The sequence below is a fragment of the Leopardus geoffroyi genome, chromosome C3 (genome assembly GCF_018350155.1).
Source record: "Leopardus geoffroyi isolate Oge1 chromosome C3, O.geoffroyi_Oge1_pat1.0, whole genome shotgun sequence".
Classification (NCBI taxonomy): Eukaryota; Metazoa; Chordata; class Mammalia; order Carnivora; family Felidae; genus Leopardus; species Leopardus geoffroyi.
Genome location: NC_059338.1, coordinates 58043034 through 58049368, shown reverse-complemented (window position 1 = coordinate 58049368; position 6335 = coordinate 58043034).

Below are 6335 nucleotides of genomic sequence, written 5' to 3'. Positions count from 1 at the left end.
GTGCTTAGACATGCAGCAACTGTCAGGAGCTCCGAAGAACCTTCTTCAAAGGTTTTTATACCAGCTCCACTAAAAGATAAAAAAAAATTAAGACTGATTATCGTAACCTTGGTCTCAGGCCAGGGCCAAGCAGGCTTTTCTCCAAAGAATGCTGGCACTTGTGACCCTACCGATGAATTCCAGGAACGATATCAGCCTAGGAGTTCTACTTTCTACGAAGCAGACTATGTGGTGACTTTGAAAAGGCACTTTATTTATCAGGGTCGTCATTTCCTTGCCTATAAAACAAGAGAGATCGCGTTAGGTCCCTTCTCTGAACTCAGAATCATCACTAGGCCCCCCTTTGTAACCAACCAATCCTATTTGTCGTTTTCGTCTTTATATACATATGTGAAATGATGTCTGTCTGCCCAGCTCTCATATTGTAGAAACTTCTCCCTGTGCGTATTTCTGCCATGCCCCGATGACCTAGATGAAATCACCAACTCTTTTTCTTTTCATCTTTCGTATACAGTTAAACTATATTTCTTGGCCAGCTTGCAGAGGTGGGGCCCCATTATCTGATTTCCGGTCAGTGTAACGTGAGGCAAATTGATGTGACACCTCTAGGAATGGTCATAAGAACGGTCCGCCTTCTCTGTCTCCTTCCTCATGTGCTGGGGGAACTGAAAGATCCAGTGAAGGACACCGAGGTCCTAAAATGTCGGGGGGGGGCCACATGATGGGGACCTCTGTCGCACCTCTCTCCTCACTCCCAGCCCCAGCCCCAGCCCTGCCACCCCTCAGTGGAAATGACATTAGCGAGAAATACACGTTTGTTGTGTGAAACCACTGAAACCAGAGGGTAATGTAGCCTCTGATACACCTATACCATTATACCAAATGGTAGACCATTTGGCCTATTCTGATTGTACAACCCAACTGTGAAGAGTCTCTGTAGACACCACATACATAGTGTCTTCCTTTGAAAACTAAGGCAGATCTAAGGTCCAGTTAGATTATTTGGATTCCCCAAAGTGTCAGTAACACATTATTTGAAGAAATAAAAACAAAAAGGGGAAAAGTAAAGGCAAGCCTTCTTAAATTAAGAAGGCGCTCTTTTTTTTTTTTAATGCCAATGTTTTCTCTCCAATGAACAGTGTGTCAATTCTGGAAACCTGGAGTGAAGGGCTAGAAGGCCGGAGTCCCTCTCCTGCTGTCCACCAACCCAAAAGACTTCAGTGATAATCCTGAGAAGATTGAGTGTTCTGTGGCTCTGAGAGCTGGAATGGGTCTTAAATGCTCTTCTCTCCAGGCCCATCATGATCTGGGTGAAGAAACTGAGGGCCGGAGGTGCTCAAGTCATACGACAAGTTAAGGGAAGAATCAAGGTTACTCCCTTGGTTCCAACACTCTTCTCTTTACATCAAAAATTTCATGGGCTTTTAAGGGCAAGCGCACTAAAATCAAATTTAGAAATATTAAGATACCAGATGTTGCATGGATAGTGGTCAGAACTGAGAAGGTTTTAGAAGGAAATAGAGTAATGCCAGCTGCCTGATACCCTGAATCAAATGATAGGGCAACTCCGGAAATATGGTTATGTTGTCTGATGGGAAAGTAAGTTCAAGAATGCTAAAGGGGTCTTTTTTTTTTTTAATTTTTTTTTTACATCTATTCATTTTTGAGAGACAGAGAGAAACAGAGCACAAGTGGGGGAGGGGCAGAGAGAGAGGGAGACACAGAATCCGAAGCAGGCTCCAGGCTCTGAGCTGTCAGCACAGAGCCCGACATGGGGTGCGAACTCACAAGCCGCGAGATCATGACCTGAACCGAAGTCAGATGCTCAACTGACTGAGCCGCCCAGGCGCCCCAAGAATGCTAAATGGGTCTTAAGCATCAGGAGATCATTTTTTCATTGGCCTTCTCACTCAAAACAGCCGACCTGCCAAAAGGAAACTATATAGCAAAGCTTACTGATAAGTAGAGGATATGGAAGGGCTCTACATGGTCAGCATCACTTTGGTCAGAGAGCAGGAAAGCAGCTGCATTCCACACTGGCTAAGTATCTTCCTATAAGAATGTACTATATTCCAGGACAAGGAAATGGGGACCAGGGAGATACTGAGAAAGTAATTACATAATTCGGGCATTGTGAAATCTTCATAAAAGTTTAATGGATATGGATTCTCTGTTGCCCTTATCCATTTATTTAACAAACACTCCAAATTGTCTATTACGTGCTAGGTCCTGGTCTAGGCACTAGGGATACAAAGATGAATAAATGTATTCACTGCCCCTGAGATTTTCAGAAGTTTAGGGGCCAGAAAACTAAGTTTAATGAGATGGGCACCACTAGAGTTCATAGAGGAGCCCCAACCCTGACTAGGTATAGAGCCAAGAATTCTAGGAGACCGACTGAGACTTTCATCGATTTTTGAAGGATAGGTACTATTAATGAAGTAAAAGAAAGGAAAGGCATTCCTGGCAGAAAGAATAGCCCATGTCAAGGCTCTAGGACATAGTATGATCAGGAAACTATAATAAACTATTCTTTTCCTAGTGTACATTGTTGGCAGGCATTTAGAGAAAGGGACGGTGTGTATCATTCTCCACCCACTTGGCTGTAAGTGACAAAAATCTAACACAAAGCCATGTAAGGAAAGATGAGACTTTATTCATTCACATACCGGAAAAATCTTAAGGGTAGACTTTCAAGGATGGTTAGATTTAAGTCAGTGTCTCTCTCCCCATCTCCTCGCTCTGTGTTCCATTTTTTGGCCCGTTTTCCAGTAGGCTATCTACTTAAAGATGTTGGCAGCTTCAGCCTTTAAGCCAGCAATCCTAACAGAAAAGAAAAAAAATGTTTTATCTCAAGAGTTCTAGCAAGTCTTGAAATTACATCTCATGAGCCTGGCTTGAGTCACATGTACATTCCTGAATCACTGTCCTGATAACACAAAGCTCATTCTTACCACCCTGGCTTCTCTCTCCAATTCTTCATACTCTTCTCTGTACCTCAGCCCAACTTGATATTGAAGTTGTACTTAGTTTTGCCCTAGAGTATAGACTCAGAACACATCAGACTTATGCAAGAAAAAAGTTAGTTGGGCCCCTTTCTAATACCATACACACACAAAAATTAACCCCAAATTGACAATGGACCTAAATGTAAGAGCTAAAACCAAAAAACTCTTAGAAGAAAACATACTGGTAAATCTTTGTGACCTTGGGTTGGGCAAAGCCTTCTTAAATATGATGTCAAAAGCAAAAGTAACCACTCAAAATATAAATTTGACTTTGTGAAAAATAAGAATATCTGGCTGCAAAAGATACCCTCAAGAGAGTAAGCACCAGCCCACAGAATGGGAAAAAAATGTGAAAATTATACATCTAATAAGGGACTAGTATTTAGAATATATAAAGAACTCTTGCAACTCAATGATAAAAGATAACTAATTCATTTAAAACGTGGTAAATAGATCTGAATAGATATTCCTCCAGAGAAGATATACCTATGGTCTATAAGCTCATGAAGAGATGCTTAACATCGTTAGTCATTAAGGGAATGCTAATCAAGATCATAAAAGATAGCCCTTCATACTCTCTAGAATCACTACAACAAAACAGTAACAAGTATTGACAAAAGTAGGTAGAAACTGGAACCCTCATGCATTGCCAGTGGGAATGCAAAGTGTTGCAGCCACTTTGGGAAAAGTCTGATGGCTCTCAAGAAGTTAAACATAGAGTTACCACATGACTTAGCAATTTCACTTGTAAGCATATACCCAAAAGAACTCAAAATGGTACTCAAATAAATACATGTATATTCACATCCGTAACAGCACTGTTCACAATAGCCAAAGGTGAAAACGACCTGGATATCCATCAAATGATGAATGGACATATAAAATGCGGTACATCCAGATGATGGATTATTATTGACGATAGAAAAGCACGTGTACTGATCATGCTACAACATGGATGAGCCTTGAAGACACGTGCCCAGTGGAAGAAACCAATCACAAAAGCCCACATGTTGTATTATTCCATTCATTTGAAAGGTTCACAATAAGCAAATCTATAGAGACAGAAAGCCGATTCATGGTTGCCAGGGGCGGGAAGGGGGTAGAATGAGGAGTGGCTGTTAAAGAGCACAGAGCTTCTTGGGGCACCTGGATGGCTCAGTTGCTTGAGCGTCCAGCTCTTGATTTTGGCTCAGGTCATGATCTCATAGCTCATGAGTTCAAGCCCCGTGTCGGGCTCTGCGCTGACAGTGTGGAGCCTGCTTGGGATTCTCTCTCTCCCTCTCTGCCCCTCCCCTGCTGTCTCTCTTTCCCTCAAAAACAAATGAATAAACTTAAAACAAAAGAGCACAGAGTTGCTTTTGGGGGTAATGAAAACATTCTAAAATTGGATTGTGGTGATGGTTGCAGACCTCTGCCAATATACTAACCCCAATGGATTATAAAATTTAAATACGTGAATTATATGTAAATTAGGTCTCAATAAAACTGTCTATAGAAACACATAATGGGCAAAAGACTTGGATAGACATTTCCTCCAGGAAGATTTACAGAGGGCCAACAAGCACATGAAAAGATGTTAACACCATTGGTCATTAAGGAAATGGAAATCAAAACCACAACTCACACCCGTTAGGATAACTGTAATAAAGAAAAAGAAAATAACATTAGAGTTGGCACTGACGTAGAGAGATAAGAAAATGTATACCTTGTTGGTAGGGATGCAAAATGGTGCCACCAATGTAGAGGATAGTTTGGCAATTGCTCAAAGAGTTAAATGTGGAATTACCATGGTACTCAGGAATCCCATTCCTGGGTATGTACTCCAGAGAAATGAAAACACATGCCCACACAAAACTTGTGCACAAATATTTATAGCAGCCTTATTAACAATAGGTGCGGGATCAAATATAATAAAAATATAATATCATATATAATATATATAAAATCAAAATGTATATAATATAATACATAAAAATATAAAATAATATAGTAAAATAGAATAAAAAGGTGGGGGAAAAAACGCAAATGCCCATCAAGAGATAAACGGATACGTGGCGGTGTAGACGTATAATAGAATATTATTCATCCATAAAAAGAAATGAAGTATTGAGACATAATACAAGGGTGAAAGCATTACACTAAGTAAAAAGAAATCGGATACAAAGGTCACAAATTGTCTGATTACTTTTGAATGAAAGAAATACGCAGAATCAGACAAATCCGTAGAGACAGAAAGCAGATAAGTGGAAGGGAAGTGGAGAGTGATCACTTAACAGATACCAGGCATTCTTTGGGGCTGATGAAAAAAGCCTTGAAACTAGAGAGAAACAGTGGTGGCACAACTTTGCCAATGCACTAAATGCCCCTGAATTGTATACTTTAAGATAGTTGATTTTGTATCACGGGAATTTCACCTCAATGCTTAAAAAACACATCCATAACACAAATCCTATCTTTCCCAACCCAGAGGTTTGCCTACAAACAGCACAACAAAATCCCAACTACCAATTTTGGCATTCAAGTCCCTTTACAACTTGTCCTAAACTTATGTCCGGCACCCCGTTGTCTCCAATTTCCAAACGCGCGCCCCGCCCCCCAAGTCGTCCAGTGTGATACGCTGATGACTGAATGACAGTCTGACATTGCCTAAAAACACAGTTCTTCCGTAACTCTGTTTTGAGATGTCTTTCCTAGTGGACTGCATACGGTGTTCTGCTTCCCAAGCCGGACTATCAGCGTCTCAAAGGCAGAGACAACATCTAATTCATCCATGCATTGCCAGAGTCTAACCCTGAGTCTGGGATTCAGTGGGCACTTAACAAGCGTTTGCTGGATTAAATCAGATGTGCTCGGAAACCCCGGGAAAAGCTCCCAGAATCCTTCAGGGATTGCGAATGGGCGGCAGAGAGGTGGAAGGAGGCGTGGAGAGTCAAACCCAAGAAGAAGCGTTTCAATGTGCTTGTAAAAGAACAAAGCCAAATTTACTCCGGAAAAGAGAAACGTGTACAACCCTGAGAAAGCTCTGCTATCGGGTAATGTAGTTGCGTTGTCCCCTTGACCAACCCCATCCTTAGGCCTCCACAGAAGGTGAAGTGAGGCTTTGGTGTGGGTGTGTGGGCCTTGTGGGCATTGAGTTTCTCTCCTGTGTTCAGGGGATGCCCACGGTCCTCACAGCTCAGTATCTCTGCTTCCCCAGGGATGAGTCCAGCAGGACTCATGCAGGAAAGACCCCTCCTCTTTGCCCTCTCCCTTCCTGGTGCGACGAGGGTGACACTCTATCACAGAGAATTGCTTACTTTGAGTACAGTATGGATGTGGCTGTGTGTG